The sequence below is a fragment of the Ranitomeya variabilis genome, chromosome 4 (assembly GCF_051348905.1).
Source record: "Ranitomeya variabilis isolate aRanVar5 chromosome 4, aRanVar5.hap1, whole genome shotgun sequence".
In the NCBI taxonomy this organism is placed as follows: Eukaryota; Metazoa; Chordata; class Amphibia; order Anura; family Dendrobatidae; genus Ranitomeya; species Ranitomeya variabilis.
In genome coordinates, this window is record NC_135235.1 from 431,813,820 (window position 1) to 431,839,170 (window position 25,351).

The 25,351-nt window shown below is 40.1% G+C and overlaps 1 protein-coding gene across 7 annotated transcripts in view; it reads right to left on the reverse strand.

The window, feature by feature from the left end:
• TMEM100 (transmembrane protein 100) overlaps window positions 1–25,351 on the reverse strand; it is a 96,000-nt gene that overhangs the window by 25,724 nt on the left and 44,925 nt on the right. For 4 of the 7 annotated variants that reach the window (XM_077257595.1, XM_077257591.1, XM_077257588.1 and 1 more), the window contains exon 2: window positions 6,908–7,096. The gene's annotated coding sequence lies outside the window, so the exon portion shown is untranslated. Of the gene's footprint in view, window positions 1–3,691; window positions 3,807–6,907; window positions 7,097–7,373; window positions 7,474–25,351 lie in introns of those variants that run through there. The other 3 variants (XM_077257594.1, XM_077257593.1, XM_077257589.1) reach the window with 2 other exon arrangements.

The window sequence follows — 25,351 nt, forward strand, 5'->3', positions numbered from 1 at the left end:
TCTTATAATTTGGTGTGTTCCGCTAGCCCTATCAGTGAGTGATCAGAACAAGAGGTAGAAGAGAGGAGTAAGACAAGTAGACAAAAGAGGTATTTTCTTGCAACAAGACATATTAAATTGTTGCTCACCACAAATTAACAAGAAAAGAACAAAAAAATTTCAAAGAAATACATTATAAATATTTACTGCTAAGAACAAATCTGTTTTGGTTGCAAACAATGGAAATTTTCTACTTAACTGGACCCTAAGCAGTAAATAATCTGGAATTAGTGCCACATTAGTGATTCATTCACAAGAGCACTTGTAACGATATTAATGCAGCTATATTTTTCAACACTAATTATTGAACCGCCATCCCATATGCTAACCCTTTCAGTGAATTAAAAAATGAATACAGAATATAAAACTTGAGATAATATATTATACTATATCAACAGTCATAATAATAAATATTAATGTAAATGTAATGTTAGAGGGCTAACAAAATATACATATACCTAAAAAAAGACAACTTTTGTTTTTCATGAATTTACTGTATTTATTCGGCCAATTTTATCTTACGTTTTTTTTTCAGATTTCATTTTTCCTTTTTATTTAGGGTATTTTATTAATGGATTCATTAAAACTATGGGCTATACATTTATATGTGGCATCAATAGGTTAAACTGCCTTTTTATGGAAAAATCATGGAACCTGGTTCTGACACATCACATCCTAGAAATGAATAGAGGATTCATTAACAATAAATTCATTTTTCATAAACAGAAGTGATACTATAGATAGATATAAAAAAAGAAAGAAGAAAAAAATGGATATGTCTAGATTCCTTTCTTTTAAGGTTAAAAAAGTCACAGCAGACTATGCTGCTTCGATACCTTAAGAAAACAGACTGAAATAGAAATCTGCACAAGCATATGCTAAACAAATGTGAATATGGCATATGTTTCACCCATTACGCTTTATCTAAACAACAACATTTCTGTCTGAGTATTTTTTGGCGGATTCAAATACATAGCAGATACATACATACATACCACAAAAAATGTGTCTAAAATGCAGAATGTCGGCTACAAAGCACAATGAAATTCCATATTCAGAAAGTTATTTGTAACCATGTAAGGACACATAACACTGAATATCAAGAAGTTACATTTATATTTTAGTTATTTTTATTTAGCTATAAAATCTATTTATAGTATATCTATATTACGGCAATTTATCATATGTCTATTTAGCTATCTAATATCCCAGAAAAATATCCAAATATGTGGAAAAAATAAGGAGCCTTTTTGAAAGTTTGAGATCTGAATTGGAACTGCATCCTAGACTTTGACACTGCTGCTTCCATTTTCCTAATCTATCTATCTATCTATTTATCAATCTACAGTATCTATCTATCTACAGTATCTATCTATCTATCTATCTATCTATCTATCATCTATCTATCTCTCTACTTATCCCATATCTATCTAATATTTATCTATCAATCTACAGTATCTATCTATCATCTATTGTTAGGGCTAGCGGAACGCACCGAGTAAATATAGAAGTTTTATTGTAATTGATACGTTAGCAGCCCGGGGTCCACCGTGCAGGAGAACCTGCTGCTAGCAAGCGGCGGAACTATATGGCGGTATGAGCTAACTCTGTCACTTCACAGAGTAGCCGTGAAATCAACGCACTGCACCCTGTTTGACTTCACAGAGGCACAGGCTAACTACCCAAGTGAGAGCAGTCAGTGGTCATGCATGCACACAAAATCTCCTCGCTGGAGGTGCCAGCATTCTAGGGGCTTATTTCAGCCGGGTCCCTGAACACAAACTCACATGACCACACTGGCGCAAAGCACATAACATAGGAAGATACTAGCGCATGGCCGTGCGGCCATGTGAGCCTTAAATAGTGGCAGCACATACAGGACCTTCCTAGAAGGACTAATGAGAGGTTGCCACAGAGCCTGAGCACCTACAGAACCTTCCTGAAGGACCAATGGCTTTAGCTGCAGTATCCGAACATGTGACCCTCGATCTCCACCGAGAGATCTTACTCTGGACATGCTCAGAACGAGAAAATCAGGACTTAGTCCTAGAAGCGTCTGCTTGTGGCTGCCCAGCACTGACTTCAATGGCAGAAGCAGGAAAAGCAGCAGTAACTCTTTGTACAGAGTCAGACTGAGCGAGACGCTGGGACCGACGTCTCTGCTGAGCAGGCTCCACTGTGGCAGGAGAAGAATGGGAGACCGCAGTGGAGATGGCCCGAGATTCCCCCTGTGCAGAGGCAGGAACTCGACCCCTAACATCTATTATTTATCTATCCATCCATCTATCTTTCCCATATCTATTTTCCATGAATGTACAGTATCTATCAATCTACAGTATTTATCTAGCTATCTAGAGAGGGCACTGTGAATAAGAAAAATAACAAAAATAACCAGAATAAACTAAATAAGAGACAGCACTATACATAACAGGGGAGCAAGCTATATAATAAGGGACTGCACCATGTATAACAAGAGAGCAATGTACGCAATAAAGGAAGGTGTGATACATAATAAAAGAGGAAACTATGTAACTAAGGACAGTGTTTTGCATAATAAGTGATTACACTGTATACTAAGGGACTGTGTGAGTATATTATATACTCAGGGATTGTACTATACATAGTAAGTGAGTACACTATATACTAATACAGGAAAGATATATATCTTGGTACCGTGTTAGCCAGTAGATAGAAAAATATTTAGAATTGAGAGTCCTCAGTGGTTGATACCTTTTAATGGCTAACTGAAAAGATGGTAACAAATTGCAAGCTTTCGAGACTACACAGGTCTCTTCATCAGGCATAGACTAAAACAAATTCTGAAGAATCACATATTTATGCACAACATAGCACAGAAAAAAAAAAACACCAAACCATGGATAAGACAGGTGGCATGAAGCAGAATTACCATGAGTGATAAACAGTAATGAGGGGGTCATCACAACAGAGACCCCAATCAGAGGACAATAAAACAATCATTATCTAAGAACTGGCCCAATATTTATGGACATAACTGTTTATCACTCATGGTAATTCTGCTTCATGCCACCTGTCTTATCCATGGTTTGGTGTTTTTTTTTTTTCTGTGCTATGTTGTGCATAAATATGTGATTCTTCAGAATTTGTTTTAGTCTATGCCTGATGAAGAGACCTGTGTAGTCTCGAAAGCTTGCAATTTGTTACCATCTTTTCAGTTAGCCATTAAAAGGTATCAACCACTGAGGACTCTCAATTCTAAATATTCCACTATATACTAAGGAACTGTCCTATACATAAAAAGTGAGTACACTATATACAAATGGACTGTGCTATACATATTAGGCTACATCCCTGTATCCGTGTGCAGTGTCGGTGTGCTGCCCGCTTTTAGGGACGCATTGAGCATATCCTATTCTGATCCTCAAAATCGAATCAGAAGAGGACATTCTCTGACCCTCATGGATCTCATTCTCAGATCCGTGATTTTCATGTACGTGTGAATAAACCTATAAAACTCTACAAGTCCATGTGCCATCCGATAAAAAAACCTGGAAGCACACGGACATTTCACACCAATGTGAGAATGTAGAAAAAGGGATTTTACCCCAAAAAATATTATCACTCCAAATCACACAGTGCAGATACAGAATAATATCTACATCCAGGCACTTACCGCTGAGGCCTCGTCTGATTAGAGCCGCTTTCTCCTGTTTCTTCTCCATCTGGTCAGACCTTCATGTTGACATCTCCTAGTCATGACTCGTCTTGTCACGATGATCGTCGGAGCCCTGAAAATAACAAGGTCACATACATTGTATACATACATGTGTCTCCTCCTGAATACAGATATGTACCCACCATTAATATTCTATTAGCCACGCACCATTAAAAATATAATGTGATAAGCAGCACTGTGTCCCCCATTAACTATAATCTCTGACTCCCAATAATATAAATTATTCAGTCTGTGACTCTCCCCAATTACCTGTAAGGCTATGTGCACACGGAATATATGCAAGGTTTTATAGTACAGGAAAAGTGAATGAGATCCCTGAAGTCTCATGCAAACGCTGCTTATTTTTTACTTGCAGTTTGCTGCAGATTAAAATCTGCATAATGTCAATTCTTGCAGCGTATTTCACTCACACTAATAGGGAAAGATACATAACAAAAGCATGGCAAAAAATGTGGAAAAAAAATAAATGTATTTTACACAGCATTATTCCTGCCAACACATTAGTAGATGCAGCAGAATTTTCTCCTGCAAATCCTGAATGTGTGCACATAGCCTTTGTCCGTGACCTGTGTCATATTCATTATAAGTCCTTGATAGCATCAAAATGAATTTGGAAGTGGGAGAAGACGCCATCACGTACTGAGCATCCTCCACCACCTCCCAATTCATTACAAGTCCCTGACAGCGTCTTCTCCCATCTTTCAGTTCATTCTAAAGTGTCCTATGCACCTTGCCTCCTCTCCCACTCTCCAATAAAATTGAAGTCCCCTATATCATCACAATGAATTGTGAGATGGGGGAGGACGCTATCAGGGGCTTAGCACTCTCCACCAACACCCAATTCATTTTACATCCATATCTAACATCTTCCTCCACCTCCCCCTGTTCGTAAGTCCACTATGAATCCATCTTTCTCCCATCCCAATCCCCCACACACCTCATTGTCCTACTCCTCCACCGCATCTCATCATTGTCCTCTCCACCACCTCCATCATTGCCCTATGCACCACCCCAATCATTGCCCTCTACACCACACCATTCATTGCCCTTCCCATCAACTCCATCAATGCTCTCTCAAAAACCTCCATCACTACCCTGTCCATCACCTTCATCATTGTTCTCTCCACCACCTCCATCATTGCCTTCTCCCCCACCACCCCATCATGGCCCTTTCCACCACCATCATTGTCCTTTCAACCACCCTAATCATTGCCCTTTCAACCACCTCCATCATTGCCTTTTCCCACACCAACCCAATCATTGCCCTTTCCACCACCATCCTTGCCTTCTCCCCACCTCACTATCATTACCCTTTCCACCACCTCCATCATTGTTTCCTCCCCACAACCCTTATCATTGCCCTTTCCACCACCTCCATCATTGCTTTCTCCCCCACAACTCCCATCATTGCCTTTTCACCACCTCCATCAATGGTTCCTCCCCCACCACCCCAATCATTTTCCTTTCCCCACCATCATCTTTGCCCTCTACACACACACCAGTCACCTCTCTGCATGTTCCCCGCAGCCACACTAGCCACACACACACACACACATACACACACACACACACACACACACACACACAGACAAATACACGCACAGCACCTCTCACCTCTCTGAACGTTCCCAGGCAGCCGCAGCATCTTCATCGCTGGCAGCTTTTTCTCTGGCACAGCCACGCGCTGAATGCTGACGTCATCCAGCCGCACTGCTGTATCAGACATGAAGTGCGGGCAGGAAGCAGGACGGATCCATGTAGCTCCGCTGCCATTTTGAAGGCAGCAGAATTGCAGGGATCGCTCCCTGTCCCTCACACGAGGGCAATCTGGCAAGGGGCCCCTCTGGTCAGACTGCTCAGTGTTAGCCGCCCTACAGGGACAGCCCTCCAACTCCGGGCTCCGATGCAGTCGCACTGGCTGTACATGCGGTGTGTCCACCCATGATCTATCTACAGTATCTATCTATCGTTCCCTTATCTATCTTTCTATCTATCTCATATCTATCTATTTTCCCATATCTTTCTATCTATCTCATATTTATCTATCGACAGTATCTATCTACAGTATCTATGTTTCCCATATCTATCTATACTCTATGAATCTACAGTATCTATCTACAGTATCGCTACAGTATCTATCTATCTTTCCCATATCTATCTTTCTATCTACAATATTTATCTGTCCCATATCTGTCTGTCTATCTACAGTATCTCTCTATATCTATCTAATATTTATCTATCATTATCCATCTAGTATCTATCTTCTATGATCTATCTATAATTATTTCTACCTATCCATTATCTATCTAGCTAGCTATCTGTACAACCATTTTTGCTAGTTAGCAAAACTTAACAGTTATAAATAATATTTAATAATTAGATATGGTATTTTTAAGGTAAAAATATAATTAAAAATATCTTATTTTCCATCTGTTTTGATCAGAATATGAAATATTTTTATTATGCATTATATATTATATCATATTATTATACAAAGATATTCTGCAAGAATATAAAAAAATTTCATTACAAAAACAGGAGAAAGTACACTTATAAATGTATTAAATATTTCCATACAGACTTTCTTGTTTAAATTTATGCAAGTATAATAGTTATTTAATTCTATACAATTTTGTAGGCCACATATGAATTAAGCTCCATATGCAGTAACACATTCAGTCAGACCGGTCCACATCCCTCAATATCCTCCAATATAATGTTATATGCAGTAATACATTCAATCAGACCAGTCCACATCACCCACAATATCCTCCCATTCTCTGATTTCATATTTATTTCCCCAATTATTATTATTATTTCAGGTACCTTATTCTAATTATTATGCCAGAATATAATATATTATTCATATTATATTCCGGTTAATACAGTACAGCGATTTGAGTACATAAACCATCTGGTTTTTTGCAGAGATTAAAATATATATTGTTGTTTCATTTCAAATTTCAATGTTCTTTGTTGGCTTGTCAATACGCGGCCTGTAAATCTGTTACAGTAAAACTTTACAAGTTCTTATTTTAGCAGAAGGCATAATTATTCCGCAAGACGTCTGTAGAGCTAAATGCCAACAATCTTAAAAGCTAATAGATGTGTAGCAATTCAGATTTACAAGCAAGCATTCAAATTTGAACCTACCGTGAAAATCTGTAATCCATGCTATGACAAATCCCGAGGGTTCGTAGTCAACAAAACATGTATTTTGTCTAGATCCAGTTTGTGCTCGGCAGGAACACTAAGAGGAAATGCTGTGTGCCTGTTGCTTTCAATACCAGTCTCCAGCTTGAGGCTGAGTTACAGATGACACATAGTTAGCGCCGAGGTTTTCTATGGAAAGAAAAAAAAATGGGACACGAATCAGAAGAGAGTGAATAGGCGTTTGTTAGCAATTATTACTGGGTCGTACTGAGGAGAAAGGGGCCAGGCTCCAGGAGAAAATCTCTGCCTCTTACACCTCTGTGGAGATTTCATTTCTTGGCAGTAATGTCTAGCTTTCTGACCTCTTGGTCACCTATTTTGTGGCATATTGTGACTAGGTGAATTTAAAAGTATTAACAGATGAAGAGACTGCCAAGCAAAGAATCAGGGGGCAAAATTACAATACCTTTCTGATATTCCATGAATTAAAGTCTCAAGATGAATGATGTTATAGAATGGTGAACATGAACAGATGTATCTTTCCTTAACAGGATTGTTCAGGAATAAAAGAAAGAGAAAGAGAAAATGTCATTATTTATAAATTACAGTAAATACCTTTTAATTAGCAAATCACAATCATTTTGTATATGGAGGTAATGCCGTACATTAAAATGGCTATTGTCTTGCTACAGTGATAGAAACCCATCCTATCATGTTAAGTGCCTATGAGCATGCAGTAGGAAGCTCCGCTGCTGTGACCTGCATACAACCTATACCACATACTGTAAAGCTGTCTTCTGGTCACAGCAATAGCTCAGCATTCACATAGACAGCGTGAACAGAGGTACCTAAGCACCCCTGACATCTCCAATAGTAAACCAGAAAGAGAAGTTGAAGAGCAAAGTGAGCAGCCTCTTCTTATCTCAGAACCCCTGATTTAGATCAGAAAGGAAGGGTGGTGAGCAGTGTCTTCTTACATCAGCACCCATGGTTTAGATCAGAAAGGTAGGGTGGTGAGCGTATTGCCTGCTCACCACCCTAGCAATCTAGCAGTGTCTTCTTACCTCAGAAACTCTTTTTTAGATCAGAAAGGAAGGGTGGTGAGCAGTGACTTCTTACCTCACCACCCCTGGTTTAGATCAGGAAGGTAGGGTGGTGAGCAATGTGAGCAGTCTCTTTTTACCTCGCCACCCCTGGTTTAGATCAGAAAGGTAGGGAGGTGAGCAATGTGAGCAGTCTCTTCTTACATCGCCACCCCTGGTTTAGATCAGAAAGGTAGGGAGGTGAGCAATGTGAGCAGTCTCTTCTTACCTCACCACCCCTGGCTTAGATCAGAAAGATAGGGAGGTGAGCAATCTCTTCTTACCTCACCACCCCTGGCTTAGATCAGAAAGGTAGGATGGTGAGCAATGTGAGTAGTCTCTTCTTACCTCTGCACCCCTGCTTTATATCAGAAAGGTAGGGTGTTGAGCAGTGGCTTCTTACCTCAGCACCCATTCTATATTAATAGATGAGAAGGGAAGTGTGGCCAGCAGTATGAGCAGACTTGCCTTACTTCAGCATCCTTGGTAACTCCAATATTACTTCAGAAAGACAGGGTGGACAGGAGTGTGTGCAGCTTCTTCTTACTTCAGCACCCCTGGTTTAGATCAGAAAGACTGATGGACAGCTGGCTTGATAGCATTGTGAGCAAACTCTTCTTATTTCAGTACCACTGGTACTTTCAGTATTAAAATATCCAGATGGGGCTTTCCTACTGAACATGCTCACAGGCACCTGCCCTGATATCCTTGGAGAGGTTTCTCTTACCATCACAAAACAGTGGTCATTTTAAAGTACTATTGTGATTATCTCCCTTGAAGAAACAAGTATGATTTCCTAATTAAATGCATCTAGGATTTTTTTTCCCATAACATTATCTTTACTTTTTCTATTCTCCAAGAGTCCCTTTACTTGCTTCTAAACTCAACGTGCCTAGTATTCCATATATGTATGACGTGACATATTAAACATAAGACAAGAAAAACATGTACAACTGTTCTCAAGAAGGCTGCAGATACCAGAAGTGGAACTTGCACTTGACATTGTATTAGACATTTATGACATATCCTGCGGATTACTGTTGTAACTGGTTCTGCTCAACATAACTGATATAATGCAGAGATAATAAATCTAGCAGCAGTTTTTAAGGCATTTTCTTGTTAGTTACCAAGTTACCAAGCTATAAGACAACATAGATCCAGGAAGGAGACTGGTGTTAACCATCTTATGACTTTGCATTCATATTAGAAGACATACATTACTAAGTTAATAGCTTCTATCATTACTTAGGTATACAATGTCATGATGGATAATACACAGTATAAGTACATGTTGAATGAAGTTTAGAAAACCATTTCTTCTGTTCCTTTCAAGGTCTTTACAAAGTTTAGAATGAATTATATGCAGATTACAACTAGACTATAATAATTGGTTTGCATTTTATATATTTATCCACATTATTATCCTTCTTGTAATCATAAATCATGAGTGGCTTAGCAGATCGTACGCACGTCAGATATCTTGGCCATCTTTCCGATAGATAGGTACACTTACCCTGCTGAGTATTCTGGTGTTCTACATGGGAGAGCTACAGACATCTCTGGTGGTGGCTTATCTCATGGAAAAAACTAAAGGTTTCCAATAGATAGGTACACTTACCCTGCTGAGTATTCTGGTGTTCTGCATAGGAGAGCTGCAGGCATCTCTGGTGGTGGCTTATCGCACGGAAAAAACTAAAGGTTTGGCAGTCTGAAATCTGACATGCCAGATCCTTATCTCATCCGACAATCATCTCTCTGTGGCCCCACATACATATACATTAGACGGTCTGCCAAACCCATCGATATCAGCTGTTTCGGCTCCCCTTAGACTAATGTGTAGGGGGGGGGGGTTGTTTAACACAACAAACTTTCTCAAAATCTCAAATATGGTTGAATCTACTCAGAATTCTTCTATATAACAATATCTATGTTATTCCCAAACCTTCCTGGTCATACTGGTTTGCCTCCAATTCTCTTTTAAATTTGCGTATTATTTCTGACATTGCAAAAAATCACAAGTCATCAATAACTGCGGAGTGCTGAAACTACCATGTGATAGATTGTCTTGGCTGCCATTAGGCACCTAAAAAAAGGGTTAGCTCATGGTTATCTATCTCTGCAACTGAGATAGCTTAAGGTTTTAATTACATGGCCTGACCGACAGCATGAAAAAAACGCCGATCGGTAAATACTGATTGGCAGTCTTTGACACCCCGTTTACCCAGGAAAACCAAAGCAAACAATGTGCAATGAGCAAGCTAGACCACTCAGTGCTAATCGCTGCCATGGTTTTGGCAGCTCAAGTCATGTTTAGACAGGAGAAATCACTGTCAACATTGGTGATCATCAGGCAAGATAATCGAGAAATGATACATCTTTAACGACGCTTCTTCATGATTATCTTGCAGTGTAAACGCCCCTTAAGTGACATGGTACTCAGTAGGGTCACATAGTCTTTTTGTTTTAGCGACTGATTTGGCCTCAATTAACACTTACGTTTTCTCAAAATAACAGATACATTTAAATACAAAATCCTATGTGTTCGATCACATACAACATTTTTAGAAACACAATCAAATTTTTTTTTTCATTATACATACTTTGGGGTAGATGAATATTACATTTAATACCAGTTAATACTAAACATCCAGTAAATAATTACTGCCACCTTGTAGAATTTCTACTTCACCTCTCTTTCTTTATGCACTTTAAAAAATTTAATGTCAACTGTTGTGAATTGGGTTTCTGGGCTCCCCCGGTGGTCACTGGTGGTACTGAACTTGTGTGCTTCATCTCCTCTGTTCACCTGTTTCCATCAGGATGTGGGAGTTTTCTATTTAACCTTGCTCCTCAGTCATTTCTATGCCGGCCAACAATGTTACCAGAAGCCTTTCTGTTGCATGTTCCTGCTCCTAGACTACTATCAGCTAAGTTGGACTTGTAGTCCTAAGTTTGTTTTGCATTTTTGTTCCAGTTCTCTGTGTTTGAATATGTCTGAGGCTGGAAGCTCTTGTGAGCTGAAATTGCCACTCTAGTGTCATGAGTTGATATTAGAGTCTTAAAGTAATTTCAGGATGGTGTTTTGAAAAGGGTTTTCAGCTGACTGTGAAGTTCCCTTTTCTGTCTTCCTACTATCTAGTAAGCGGACCTCAATTTGCTAAACCTATCTTCATACTTCGTATGTCAATTTCCTCTAAAATCACCGACAATATATGTGGGGGCTACTGTCTGCCTTTTGGGGAAAATTTCTCTAGAGGTAAGCCAGGTCTGTATTTTCCTCTGCTAGGGTCAGGCAGTCCTCCGGCTGGCGCTGGGCGTCTAGGGATAAAACGTAGGCACGCTACCCGGCCACTGTTAGTTGTGCGGTAGGTTTAGCTCACAGTCAGCTCGAGTTCCCATCTTCCAAGAGCTAGTCCTTTTGTATGCTTTACTACGGTCTCTTGCCATTGAGAACCATGACAGTTTGGCCGGCCAAGGGTTAAAATAATTGGCAGAAGAAAGGAGAGAAAAGAAGTCTGCAGAGAATTTTTTTTTTTTTTTTTTCCTGAGTTTGCTCATTAGTTGATTTCTTGCATCTCTGCTTACTGCAGCCTTTGTCTCTCTCTCCTTCTAATCCTTGAATGGTTCTGATTTCACCTGGTAAAAATGGATCAGCAGAGTTTAGCTACAGGTTTGAATAATCTCGCTATGAAGGTTCAAAGTTTACAGGACTTTGTAATTCATGCTCCTATATCTGAACCTAGAATTCCTTTCCTTTCAGGAAAATTCCTGAATTTTTCTCCGGGGATAGATCTCGCTTCCAGAATTTCAAACATAATTGTAAATTATTTTTGTCTCTGAGATCTCGCTCCGCTGGAGATCCTGCACAGCAGGTCAGGATTGTAATTTCCTTGCTCCGGGGCGACCCTCAGGATTGGGCATTTGCTTTGGCACCAGGGGATCCTGCGTTGCTCAATGTGGATGCGTTTTTCCTGGCATTGGGGTTGCTTTATGAGGAACCTCATTTAGAGATTCAGGCTGAAAAAGCCTTGATGGCCCTGTCTCAGGGGCAAGATGAGGCTGAAATATACTGCCAAAAATTTCGTAAGTGGTCTGTGCTTACTCAGTGGAATGAGTGCGCCCTGGCGGCGAATTTCAGAGAGGGTCTCTCTGATGCCATTAAAGATGTTATGGTGGGGTTCCCTGTGCCTACAGGTCTGAATGAGTCCATGACAATGGCCATTCAGATTGATCGGCGTTTGCGGGAGCGCAAACCTGTGCACCATTTGGCGGTGTCTACTGAGAAGGCGCCAGAGATTATGCAATGTGATAGAATTCTGTCCAGAAGCGAACGACAGAATTTTAGGCGAAAAAATGGGTTATGCTTCTATTGTGGTGATTCAACTCATGTTATATCAGCATGCTCTAAACGTACTAAGAAGGTTGATAAGTCTGTTTCAATTGGCACTTTACAGTCTAAGTTTATTCTGTCTGTGACCCTGATTTGCTCTTTATCGTCTATTACCGCGGACGCCTATGTCGACTCTGGCGCCGCTTTGAGTCTTATGGATTGGTCCTTTGCCAAACGCTGTGGGTTTAATTTAGAGTCTCTGGAAGTTCCTATACCTCTGAAGGGTATTGACTCCACGCCATTGGCTAGTAATAAACCACAATACTGGACACAAGTAACTATGCGTATTAATCCGGATCACCAGGAGATTATTCGCTTCCTTGTGTTGTATAATCTACATGATGTGTTGGTGCTTGGATTGCCATGGCTGCAATCTCATAACCCAGTCCTTGACTGGAAAGCAATGTCTGCGTTAAGCTGGGGATGTCAGGGGACTCATGGGGACGTACCTTTGGTTTCCATTTCGTCATCTATTCCCTCTGAGATTCCGGAATTTTTATCTGATTATCGTGACGTTTTTGAGGAGCCTAAACTTGGTTCACTACCTCCGCACAGAGATTGCGATTGTACTATAGATCTGATTCCGGGCAGTAAGTTTCCAAAGGGTCGTTTATTTAATCTATCTGTGCCTGAACATGCTGCTATGCGGGAATATATTAAGGAGTCCTTGGAAAAGGGACATATTCGTCCTTCGTCATCTCCCTTAGGAGCCGGTTTTTTCTTTGTATCTAAAAAAGATGGCTCTTTGAGGCCGTGTATTGATTATCGGCTTTTGAATAAAATCACGGTTAAATATCAGTATCCTTTGCCACTGCTTACTGATTTGTTTGCTCGAATAAAGGGGGCCAAGTGGTTCTCTAAGATTGATCTTCGTGGGGCGTATAATTTAGTGCGAATTAAGTAGGGGGATGAGTGGAAAACCGCATTTAATACGCCTGAGGGCCATTTTGAGTATTTAGTAATGCCTTTTGGTCTTTCAAATGCCCCTTCAGTCTTTCAGTCTTTAATGCATGACATTTTCCGTGAATATTTGGATAAATTTATGATTGTGTATCTGGATGATATTTTGATTTTTTCGGATGACTGGGACTCTCATGTCCAACAGGTCAGGAGGGTTTTTCAGGTTTTGCGCTCTAATTCCTTGTGTGTAAAGGGTTCTAAGTGTGTTTTTGGGGTTCAAAAGATTTCGTTTTTGGGGTACATTTTTCCCCCCTCTTCCATTGAGATGGACCCTGTCAAGGTTCAGGCTATTTGTGATTGGACGCAACCCTCTTCTCTTAAGAGCCTTCAGAAGTTTTTGGGCTTTGCTAATTTTTATAGTCGATTTATAACTGGTTTTTCTGATGTTGCTAAGCCGTTGACTGATTTGACTAAGAAGGGTGCTGATGTTGCTGATTGGTCCCCTGCTGCTGTGGAGGCCTTTCGGGAGCTTAAGCGCCGCTTTTCTTCCGCCCCTGTATTGCGTCAGCCTGATGTTACTCTTCCTTTTCAGGTTGAGGTCGACGCTTCAGAAATCGGAGCTGGGGCGGTTTTGTCGCAGAAAAGTTCCGACTGCTCCATGATGAGACCTTGCGCGTTCTTTTCTCGTAAATTTTCGCCCGCTGAGCGAAATTATGATATTGGTAATCGGGAGCTCTTGGCTATGAAGTGGGCTTTTGAGGAGTGGCGTCATTGGCTTGAGGGGGCTAGACATCAGGTGGTGGTATTGACCGACCACAAGAATTTGATTTATCTTGAGTCTGCCAGGCGCCTGAATCCTAGACAGGCGCGCTGGTCGTTATTTTTCTCTCGGTTTAATTTTGTGGTTTCTTACCTACCGGGTTCTAAAAATGTGAAGGCGGATGCCCTTTCTAGGAGTTTTGAGCCTGATTCCCCTGGTAATTCTGAACCTACAGGTATCCTTAAGGATGGGGTGATATTATCTGCTGTTTCCCCAGACTTGCGACGGGTCTTGCAGGAGTTTCAGGTGGATAGACCTGATCGTTGCCTGCCTGGTAGACTGTTTGTTCCGGATGATTGGACCAGTAGAGTCATCTCGGAGGTCCATTCTTCTGCGTTAGCTGGTCATCCTGGAATCTTTGGTACCAGGGATTTGGTGGCTAGGTCCTTCTGGTGGCCTTCCCTGTCGCGAGATGTGCGAGGTTTTGTGCAGTCTTGTGATGTTTGTGCTCGGGCCAAGCCTTGTTGTTCTCGGGCTAGTGGATTGTTGTTATCTTTGCCTATTCCGAAGAAGCCTTGGACTCACATCTCCATGGATTTTATTTCTGATCTCCCTGTTTCTCAGAAGATGTCTGTCATCTGGGTGGTGTGTGACCGTTTCTCTAAGATGGTCCATTTGGTCCCCTTGCCTAAATTGCCTTCCTCATCCGAGCTGGTTCCTCTGTTTTTTCAAAATGTGGTTCGCTTGCATGGTATTCCGGAGAATATCGTTTCTGACAGGGGAACTCAATTCGTGTCTAGATTTTGGCGAGCATTCTGTGCTAGGATGGGCATTGATTTGTCTTTTTCGTCTGCTTTCCATCCTCAGACTAATGGCCAGACCGAGCGAACTAATCAGACCTTGGAGACTTATTTGAGGTGTTTTGTGTCTGCGGATCAGGATGATTGGGTTGCCTTTTTGCCCTTGGCGGAGTTTGCTCTCAATAATCGGGCTAGTTCTGCCACCTTGGTTTCTCCTTTCTTCTGTAATTCGGGGTTTCATCCTCGTTTCTCTTCCGGTCAGGTGGAGTCTTCGGATTGTCCTGGAGTGGATGCTGTGGTGGAGAGGTTGCATCAGATTTGGGGGCATGTGGTGGACAATTTGAAGTTGTCCCAGGAGAAGACTCAGCAGTTTGCCAACCGCCGTCGTCGTGTTGGTCCTCGTCTTTGTGTTGGGGACTTGGTGTGGTTGTCTTCTCGTTTTGTCCCTATGAAGGTTTCTTCTCCTAAGTTTAAGCCTCGGTTCATCGGCCCGTACAAGATATTGGAGATTCTTAACCCTGTGTCCTTTCGTTTGGACCTCCCTGCATCTTTTTCTATTCATAATGTCTTCCATCGGTCATTGTTGCGCAGGTATGAGGTACCGGTTGTGCCTTCCGTTGAGCCTCCTGCTCCGGTGTTGGTTGAGGGTGAGTTGGAGTACGTTGTCGAGAAGATCTTGGACTCCCGTGTTTCCAGACGGAGACTTCAGTATCTGGTCAAGTGGAAGGGCTACGGTCAGGAGGATAATTCTTGGGTGACTGCCTCTGATGTTCATGCCTCCGATTTGGTCCGTGCCTTTCATAGGGCTCATCCTGATCGCCCTGGTGGTTCTGGTGAGGGTTCGGTGCCCCCTCCTTGAGGGGGGGGTACTGTTGTGAATTGGGTTTCTGGGCTCCCCCGGTGGTCACTGGTGGTACTGAACTTGTGTGCTTCATCTCCTCTGTTCACCTGTTTCCATCAGGATGTGGGAGTTTTCTATTTAACCTTGCTCCTCAGTCATTTCTATGCCGGCCAACAATGTTACCAGAAGCCTTTCTGTTGCATGTTCCTGCTCCTAGACTACTATCAGCTAAGTTGGACTTGTAGTCCTAAGTTTGTTTTGCATTTTTGTTCCAGTTCTCTGTGTTTGAATATTTCTGAGGCTGGAAGCTCTTGTGAGCTGAAATTGCCACTCTAGTGTCATGAGTTGATATTAGAGTCTTAAAGTAATTTCAGGATGGTGTTTTGAAAAGGGTTTTCAGCTGACTGTGAAGTTCCCTTTTCTGTCTTCCTACTATCTAGTAAGCGGACCTCAATTTGCTAAACCTATCTTCATACTTCGTATGTCAATTTCCTCTAAAATCACCGACAATATATGTGGGGGCTACTGTCTGCCTTTTGGGGAAAATTTCTCTAGAGGTAAGCCAGGTCTGTATTTTCCTCTGCTAGGGTCAGGCAGTCCTCCGGCTGGCGCTGGGCGTCTAGGGATAAAACGTAGGCACGCTACCCGGCCACTGTTAGTTGTGCGGTAGGTTTAGCTCACAGTCAGCTCGAGTTCCCATCTTCCAAGAGCTAGTCCTTTTGTATGCTTTACTACGGTCTCTTGCCATTAAGAACCATGACAGTCAACCTATTCTTTAGTGACATCTTTGGGTGACAGCCTCGGGAGATGCAAAGTTACAGACAGTCTAACGTACCTTCATTTTGTAGCATAGACTACTTTTTACTGACCCTTACAAAATCTTCTGGGTTGGAGGGGGTTGGGAAACAGGTTGGAGTCTTCTACTTTTATGGACAGTTTTGCACAAACCCCATTTTAATATCATTCATCTACACTCAGGCTTAAAAAAAAATCATAACCAATCTTAAAGGGAGACTGTCATTAGCTTTTTGCTGACCTATCCAATGCCAAAATTAAAGGCGGACTCCCATCTCCAAGACCCAATCCCAGTATGTAGTAGGTGTATCCATGGTTAGGACCAGTCATATAGTGACAGTTCGTTATTAGTGGTCATAATCATGGATATGTAAGGTACTGTTGTGCCCTGCACATGGGGTATTCAACATAGCGAATCAGAAAAACTATACTACATTTCTAATTGAAGGTATTTGCTAATATTATTATTATGATTCGCTACATAGCTTACCCAGTGTGCAGCAGTAGCTTAGATATCCATGGTTACGACCACTAATAACTGTCACTAAATGAGTGGTCCTAACCATGGTTACCTAAGCTGCTGCAATGTCCAGAACACAGGGTAAGCAACATATCTAATAAGAAAAAGGATACTACATTTGAGGTATTTGCTAATATTATTACACCTACTATATATTGGGATAGGATCTTGGAGATGGGAATATCTCTTAAAATGCGACAGAGACCATGATTCCATTGCCGATTTTTTTGATTTTGCATCCATTTTGCTAAAATTCTTGGTTATCTTTTGCAGTCCTAAGGTCTTTTTGTTCATCAGCTGTCAATTACCCCATCTATGCCCACTGATTGACAACTGATTTGTCCCCATCATATGTATAGGGAGATAGCTTTCAATCAGCAACAGGTAGAAAGGGGAAATCACAGACTACTTAATGGGGAGGTAATATTTCTTCTATGTTACTCTGTCACTGTGGTACTGGAACAGTAATTATATAAGGGGAACAATTGACTTTTGTGACCCCTGCTTCCTGAAATCAGCTATGAGCTATCCATGTGAAAGCCTGCAGGAATTTCACTTTACAATACTACTAAACAGGCAAAAGATGCAATATATTTCTCACAATTATAGAAATGGTGTATAAATTCAGAATGGTAAAAATATTTTGGAAGCCCAATGCCAGATAATGAAATATCTTTCACGAATGACCAATTTTTTGCTCTTCAAACAATGTTAGTTACAGATTGGAAGACTATATTGACTAGATTGCATTGGATAGACTAGAGGACTACATTAGAAGAATGTGTTACAATTTAGCCTTATCAGAAGTTTTTATGTATGTGCCATAGAATAATAGAATGCTAAAAAATGTATATGCTTTTCCCAAACCTTCTTGGTCATACTGTTTTACCTCCAAGTCTCTTTTAGATTTGAGAATTATTTCTGACATTGCAAAAAGTCAGAAGTCATCAATAACTGCCGAGTACTGAAACTACCATTCAATAGATTTTTTACATTTTATATAGAAGAATTCTGAATAGATTCAAGCATTTTTGAGAACGTTTGTTGTACAGTAAACAATCCCCCCCATACATACTGAACTAAGGATAGCTGAAACTGCTGATATTGATGGGTTTGGCAGACCTAAAAGTTCATTGTGTCCAACCCCCTGTTCAGTGCAGGATTCACTAAGCTATCCCAGACAGATGTCTGTCCAGCCTCTGTTTGAAGACTTCCATTGAAGGAGAACTCACCACCTCTTGTGGCAGCCATAAAATATGTTAAAATCGTTCAAGCACAATAAAGATATTTAGTGGAATAAATACAAGCGTTTATACCGCAGAAAATCAAGGCAAACTATTTCCAAATATTGGAATAGAAAGTATTCCGTTCTAGAAATTTAGGTTTGGTGATTGATTACCAAACTTTATGACCTATTGCCTCACACTCATGAGAAATCTTTAGGCAATAGAGGCTTCAAAGATTTCATAAGCAGATATGTAATATGAAAGATATGTTTGTCGATAAGATTCAAATGGGTTTTCCATGTTAGAAAAAGGAGGAGACCCCTTTGTTACCTCATTTGTAACCCCATATAATGCAACCACCATAGTTTTCATGGCAGCAAAGGGCCTTTTAAAGGCTCATGTGTGTTGCATGCTAGTTTTTCTGTTGAGTCTTTTTCCAATACATTAGATATATTATATGGTAATCAAGCTCTGAGCCTACAAATAAAAAAAAAATCTGCCTCTGAAGCATTTCTGCTTGCTGCTTGTCAGTAATGTAGGAATATTCTTGATTATATATAGGCATATGCTAGTCTTGTTCATAGGCTGTGTCTGGTTTTGCAGTATAGGTTTATCCACATCAATAGGGCGGCATTGCAATACAGTCGTCGGACAAGAATTGTGTTTCTCTGGAAAGAAAAAACACTTTTTCTAATCCAAAATTACTCCTTTATATTTGGGAAAAATGTAAAACTAAGAAAGCAAGTCTGAGAAATAAACAGATAATAGAGTTTGAAAGACTTGGTCTCAAAGCAGAATTTATGAGCTACTACATCTTTACTTCCTTTAATTTTTTCATAGACTTACTTCTCTGGTCTTACCAGGCTTGTGCCCAATTAGAAGGCTGTGCCCAGCATTTGGCTACATCAGTCACATGTCACCATGTCAACAAAGACTAATGAGGAAAAGTGGATAGATTTAGTTCGCATAGAGATAGCATGCTGATTTTCTAATTTTTAAGCACATCAAGTCTTAATGTGATTTTATTCTGAAACTGGACAACTCCTTTCAGCCTTAATCTTTTGCCTTTCCATGTTTTCTTGTTGTTTTTGTGAACAGTTGGGACAAGGAAGATGCAGAGATGGTGCCGGAATACATTTAAAGGATTAATATATGAGATGTATACAGAGGTGGTTGCTGTAAAGGGGCTAAGGCACTATACAAAGTGTTTCTGCACCTTCATTCTTCTGACTGGTGGGGTGCTGCCATTGCTCACAAATTGATGGATAATTTGCTTCAGAATAACTATTTGCACGTGCAAAATGTTTCCATGGATCAATTGACCTCTTACCCATTTTATTTATTTTTTTTAGTTATTTTTTTACTAGTTTTAATGCCACATCACGTGAAGAAATGGGGACCTCTGTTTGGAATGGCGCTAATATCAAAGTGCAAGTTATTCCTGATTTTTGCATCAATCTGGATGCCAACAAAGCTTGAACACGGTTCTTCACAATCTGAGAGGCATTTCTGCTGCATGTCATAGTGGCATCATTGTGCGTCATTAAGATTTAGGTTTTGAAATATAGCTCTCTTCACCTGACAGCTTATAATAAGACTTTCATTGACATACTTTGCAGAAGCCACTTTATTTAGAAGATCCCAGGATAGCCTTAGCCTTCACCTTTTAATGCCTTTATAGGGATCTTGAGTTATGCAGTGTCCCCTGAGTTACATCTGCAGAGGGGATGGTGGCCAGAGAAATACCGTAAGCTGGGACAGAGGATTGTCATCAAGTCAGGTCATCTTCAGGAAATCAAAGTCAGTGACAGAATCGTGAGGCAATCAGATAAAAGAAAAACAAGCGAAAGTTAGGAACTAAATATCAGGAGACATATTATATGAGGACTAGACAAAGCAACAAGCCATGGCAGTAAAAAACAATACCTGGCAACTGGAAGTAGTTGCTGGGGGTTTTAAATAGGGAGTAGCTCCACCCAAGACTCACAGCAGTTATTTGCAACAGATACAACTGATATTCAGCACTCTGAGGTGGCAGAGGTTATAGGAGAGTATTCAGACATGAAAATAACAGATTTATGGCTGGGACCGATTTAAAACATGAAAACCAATATACAATTTAAAACATATTATACAATATGTAGCTGTCACAATTCCACCAATCACGATGTCCTACGCACATTGTGAATGACAGTTCTGCTACCCTATGGGATCAAGGGCTTTTTAAGATGTCAGGATTGTGAGTGACAGCTCTACCACCCAATCTGAGGAAGAGGTGGGAGTATTATGATTGACAGCTCAGCAATCCCATCTGGCTGGGTTTGTGGGATCTCCAACAGGTATCATCTATATTGCCCCCAATAAACTTATATGAGAGGTATATTATATTGGATTACTTTTCTATTGGCTAATAAATATTTACTTTTAAAAATGCATGTTGCAATAGTCAGTTAAATATATGATAGGAAGCTGTCAAGAAAAATGTAATAGCACTAGTATATGGAAAATGTTCAATTTTATGGCAGTGTAGAAAGATCAGTATATGGTCATAGTAAATTGTCATTGACTTAAATTAGATGACATTCTTTCATAGAATTGTGACCCAGTAATTCATTCTACAGTTGATGTGACTAATTGAAGAGCGTGATGTAAATGCTGGATTTAGGTTAGATGTTATGCATTCACAGATCTTTCAAATCTCTTTTTTATGTTTGGATTTGAATGTAGGGAAATAATTTATAAATTCTATCTACATTTCATATAATGGCATAATCTACATAAGATTGAGCTGTTAATAGTTTGCTCTTGTCAGCTTGACAGCTATGATATGTAAGAACTTTTTTGATACATTTCATAGAATTCAACTCTATGTTCTATGTGGGTTGTGATGAAGAAAGAAACATAAAAGATTATTAAACAGAAGTGTGAATCATTCAAAAATCTCAACAAAAATGAATGGTAATGAAGAAAAGATTCGAAATTACCATTATATGGTTTACATCCTAACCTGTGTATTAATAGGGAATATATCACGGCTATTATAATTAATGCCAGATAGCAACACATGAAAACATTTTTTTTCTAATTTATTGTTGTTTTTATATTTTCCATATTCTGATTTTTCAGACCCTATCCTTTGTAGTAAGGCATCTAGATACAAAAGGTCTTTGTGAAGGGAAGGGGGAGCTGTGATATCAACTATTGTAAATGGAGGAACACCTTCCAAAATCACAAAACAAAGCCTCCACACATGAACATCACCAAATAGGGCCTATAAGAATCCGATTGACTACATGTTTTCACCAATGATGGAGTTAGGGTACCGTCACACAGTGAAATTTCCATCGCTGCGACGGCACGATTCGTGACGTCGCAGCGTCGTTTGAATATCGCTCCAGCATCGTAGACTGCGGTCACACTTTGCAATCACGGCGCTGGAGCGATGCCGAAGTCCCCGGGTAACCAGGGTAAACATCGGGTTACTAAGCGCAGGGCCGCGCTTAGTAACCCGATGTTTACCCTGGTTACCCCCGTTAACGTAAAAAAACCAAACAGTACATACTCACATTCCGGTGTCTGTCCCCGGCGTTCTGCTTCTCTCCACTGTGTAAGCGCCATAGCCGGAAAGCAGAGCGGTGACGTCACCGCTGTGCTCGCTTTCCGGCCGGCAGGCGCTCACACAGTGCAGAGAAGCTGAGACGCCGGAGGACAGACACCGGAATGTAAGTATGTACTGTTTGTTTTTTTTACGTTTACGCTTGTAACCAGGGTAAACATCGGGTTACTAAGCGCGGCCCTGCGCTTAGTTACCCGATGTTTACCCTGGTTACAAGCGAACACATCGCTGGATTGCTGTCACACACAACGATCCAGCGATGTCAGCGGGTGATCAAGCGACGAAAGAAAGTTCCAAACGATCTGCTACGACGTACGATTCTCAGCAGGGTCCCTGATCGCTGCTGCGTGTCAGACACTGCGATATTGTAACGATATCGCTAGAACGTCACGAATCGTACCGTCGTAGCGATGGAAATTTCACTGTGTGACGGCACCCTTAGTCAATCTTAAAAATCGTGAAAAAAGGCAGGAGCTAACTGTGGAACAGATCATGAGTTTTTAACATTAAACATTAAAGCTGTGCCAACAGACTAGACAATAGGCCGCTTCCAACTTCGATTTGACCAACATACCTAAAGTTTTCTTTAATGGTCTGCCCAACTGATTTACGTCACTGGACATGGATGAAAGAAAGAAAGCATGAGAAGTTATGCACTCATATAAAGACTAGTATTACTGAAGAAACTAGTAAGACAATAAATAAGAGGCAGAAAAGAACCCCACAGCCATAGTTGACATAAGAGACCATAAAAATCTTCCAATTAAAGAAGAATGGAAAAAGGTAATAAGCAGGAGGCTGGCAACATCAGTAAAAAAACTAAAGAGAGCCATTCGAGCAAACAACTAACTTTACTACCAAAAAATATGTATAGAGATAGAAAGCAAACATCTGAGGGGCCTGCATCAGATATGGACAACTGGTAAATGGCCCAAGGACTGGACTGGATCGGTGTTTTTTCCTATTCCAAAGAAGGGAGGTGCTACCGGCTGTGGAAACTATCGGACAATTGCCCTCATACCTCATGCCAGCAAAATAGTACTGAAGAAACTATGGCTACAACTTTACTTTTACAAAATGCTGCCAGAGGAACAAGCAGGATTTAGAAAGGAACAAGAGATGTGATTGCTAACAGACAGATAATGTAAAAAGCCAAATATTACATCAAGGAGATCTATTTTTTCTTCATCGACTATAGCAAAGTCTTTGACTGTGTAAATCACCAGACACTTTGGAATACCATGAACGATATGTGTGTTCTGAGCAATCTGATCAGCCTCATTAGTAACCTTTACATCAACCAAGAAGCAACAGTCTGAATGGAACACAGCAACACGGAATGGTTCAAAGTAGTGCAAAGAGTCAGACAAGGCTGCATCCTGTTACCATTTCTCTTCAATTTATATGCTGAAGCTATTTGTGGGAAGGCTGGCCTTGTCAAAAAAGAAGAAGGAATAAATTTTGGGGACAAATCAACAACAGTCTTAAATATGCAGACAATACAACAATGATAGCAACAATCATAGATGGAATGAAGAACTTATTACGGAGTGTCTAGATTAAGAGCTCGAACATGGGACTGGTACTCGGCACAAAAAAGACAAAGATATTGACTACTAACAGGGACACATTTGAGATAGATAGCGATGAACTGGAAGTTGTAAAGGACTTTAACCTACTCGGATCGATGATCAGTCAAGATGCAGCGACGACACAGGAAGTCAATAAGAGAACAGCTAGGAAAAATCAACATTGAAGTCAATGGATAAGTTGTTTAAATCAAGGAACATTTCACAGGTGACAAATACATGGCTCGTACATAGTCTGGTCTTTTCTGCGGTAACATATGGATGCAAAACTTGGATAATAAACAAACAAGACAGAAGAAGAATTGATGCCTTCAAAATGTGATGCTGGAGAAGGATGTTATTAATACCATGAATGTCAAGGAAAAAAAATCAATTTTGAAACAAATTAAACTACAAGTCACTTGAAACAAGGATCGCAAAGCTACGACTTGCCTATTTTGGACACATCATACAAAGAGAGCAGTCATTGACGAAGGACATCATGGTTGGAAGAATAGAAGGAACAAGGTCAAAGGACAGCAACTGGTTGGCTTGATACTATCAAAATAATGATGGAGAAGATGCTAATGGACCTATCTAGGCTTGCACAAGATTGATCTTCCTACAGATTGTTTATCCATTAAGTTGCCATGGTTCGAGATTGAGTCAAAGGCCATTAAAATAAATAAATAAAACTGGTGGATCATGTGTTGGGAGCTGTGATATCACCTATTGTAAATTGTGGATTGTATGTTGTTTACCGATTTGTTACCTTTAATTATATACAACCTCTAATGATAAGGACAAGAAGTGTGAGTTTATAATAGCCAAAGTGACAAATATGAAAATTAAAAAATTTGAAATATTCCTTTTTTAATGTAACTCATAACAGAAAAAAAAAAAAAAAAAAAAACACAAAACATTGGCAAACAAGCACCAAAGAGCTTGATACAATCTAGCCATCACATTTATAGGTCTCATTAAATGTATTCACTCAATAAACTAGCATATATCTGTTGACCCCACTGCTAGTTTGAGTTTGGCTTACTTATGATAAACCACATAGAGGCCATCAGTTTCTAAATTGCGAGGACTATTATCTAGTTTTGGGAGCAATCATGTTCAATTACAGCATCTTCAAGTCTAAAAATGGGTAAGAATTAAGTAAACCCCTTCCAAAAGTGGGCATACCCATATGGTTTTAGACTTTCTGGAAGCGGTCGTTCGGGCGAGACTTAAATATCCGTAGTTTACCAAATTGAATGTTAGTAAGGAAGCAATCATAGATGACATTAGTTTCCTAAGAACTTCTAACTTGATAATTCAAGACTAGTCAGTGGTGTTAAATGGTAGCTCTTTAAGCTCACTAGTGAAAAAGATTGAAGAGCTGAACTCCCAGCAATTTAGTGATTCCAGTCCATTGTAAACTTTAGTTAACATTGTTCCCTCAGGAAAAATATTACTATATCAGTATTGGAATAATGTAACAAAGTAATGAACACCAGATGAAAGTCAACCATTCTGAATTCAGCTTCAGAAGGGAATGATTGATGATGGACATCATGACCTATGTTGCAACTGGAAGATGTTATGGTATAAGTGAGGGTATATTCACATAAGGTAGATTTGTTGCAAAAATATTTGTGACTGTCCAGTTCATTTGAATGAGACATGCTGAAATTAATGCACATGCGGCAGGGAAAAAAAACAATCAAAATTAACTGACTTGATTTATAGTTTTATGTCTTTCTACAACAAATCTCTAACATGCCGGCAAGCTGTGGTTTCCAACTTATGTCTCTCTAGCTTTTTTTCAAAACTGCAACTCCCAGATACAGGTGCTTTTCACAAAATTAGAATATCAGCAGAAAGTTAATTTATTTTAGTTCTTCAATACAAAAAGTGAAACTCATATGTTATATAGCATCATTACAAACAGAGTGATT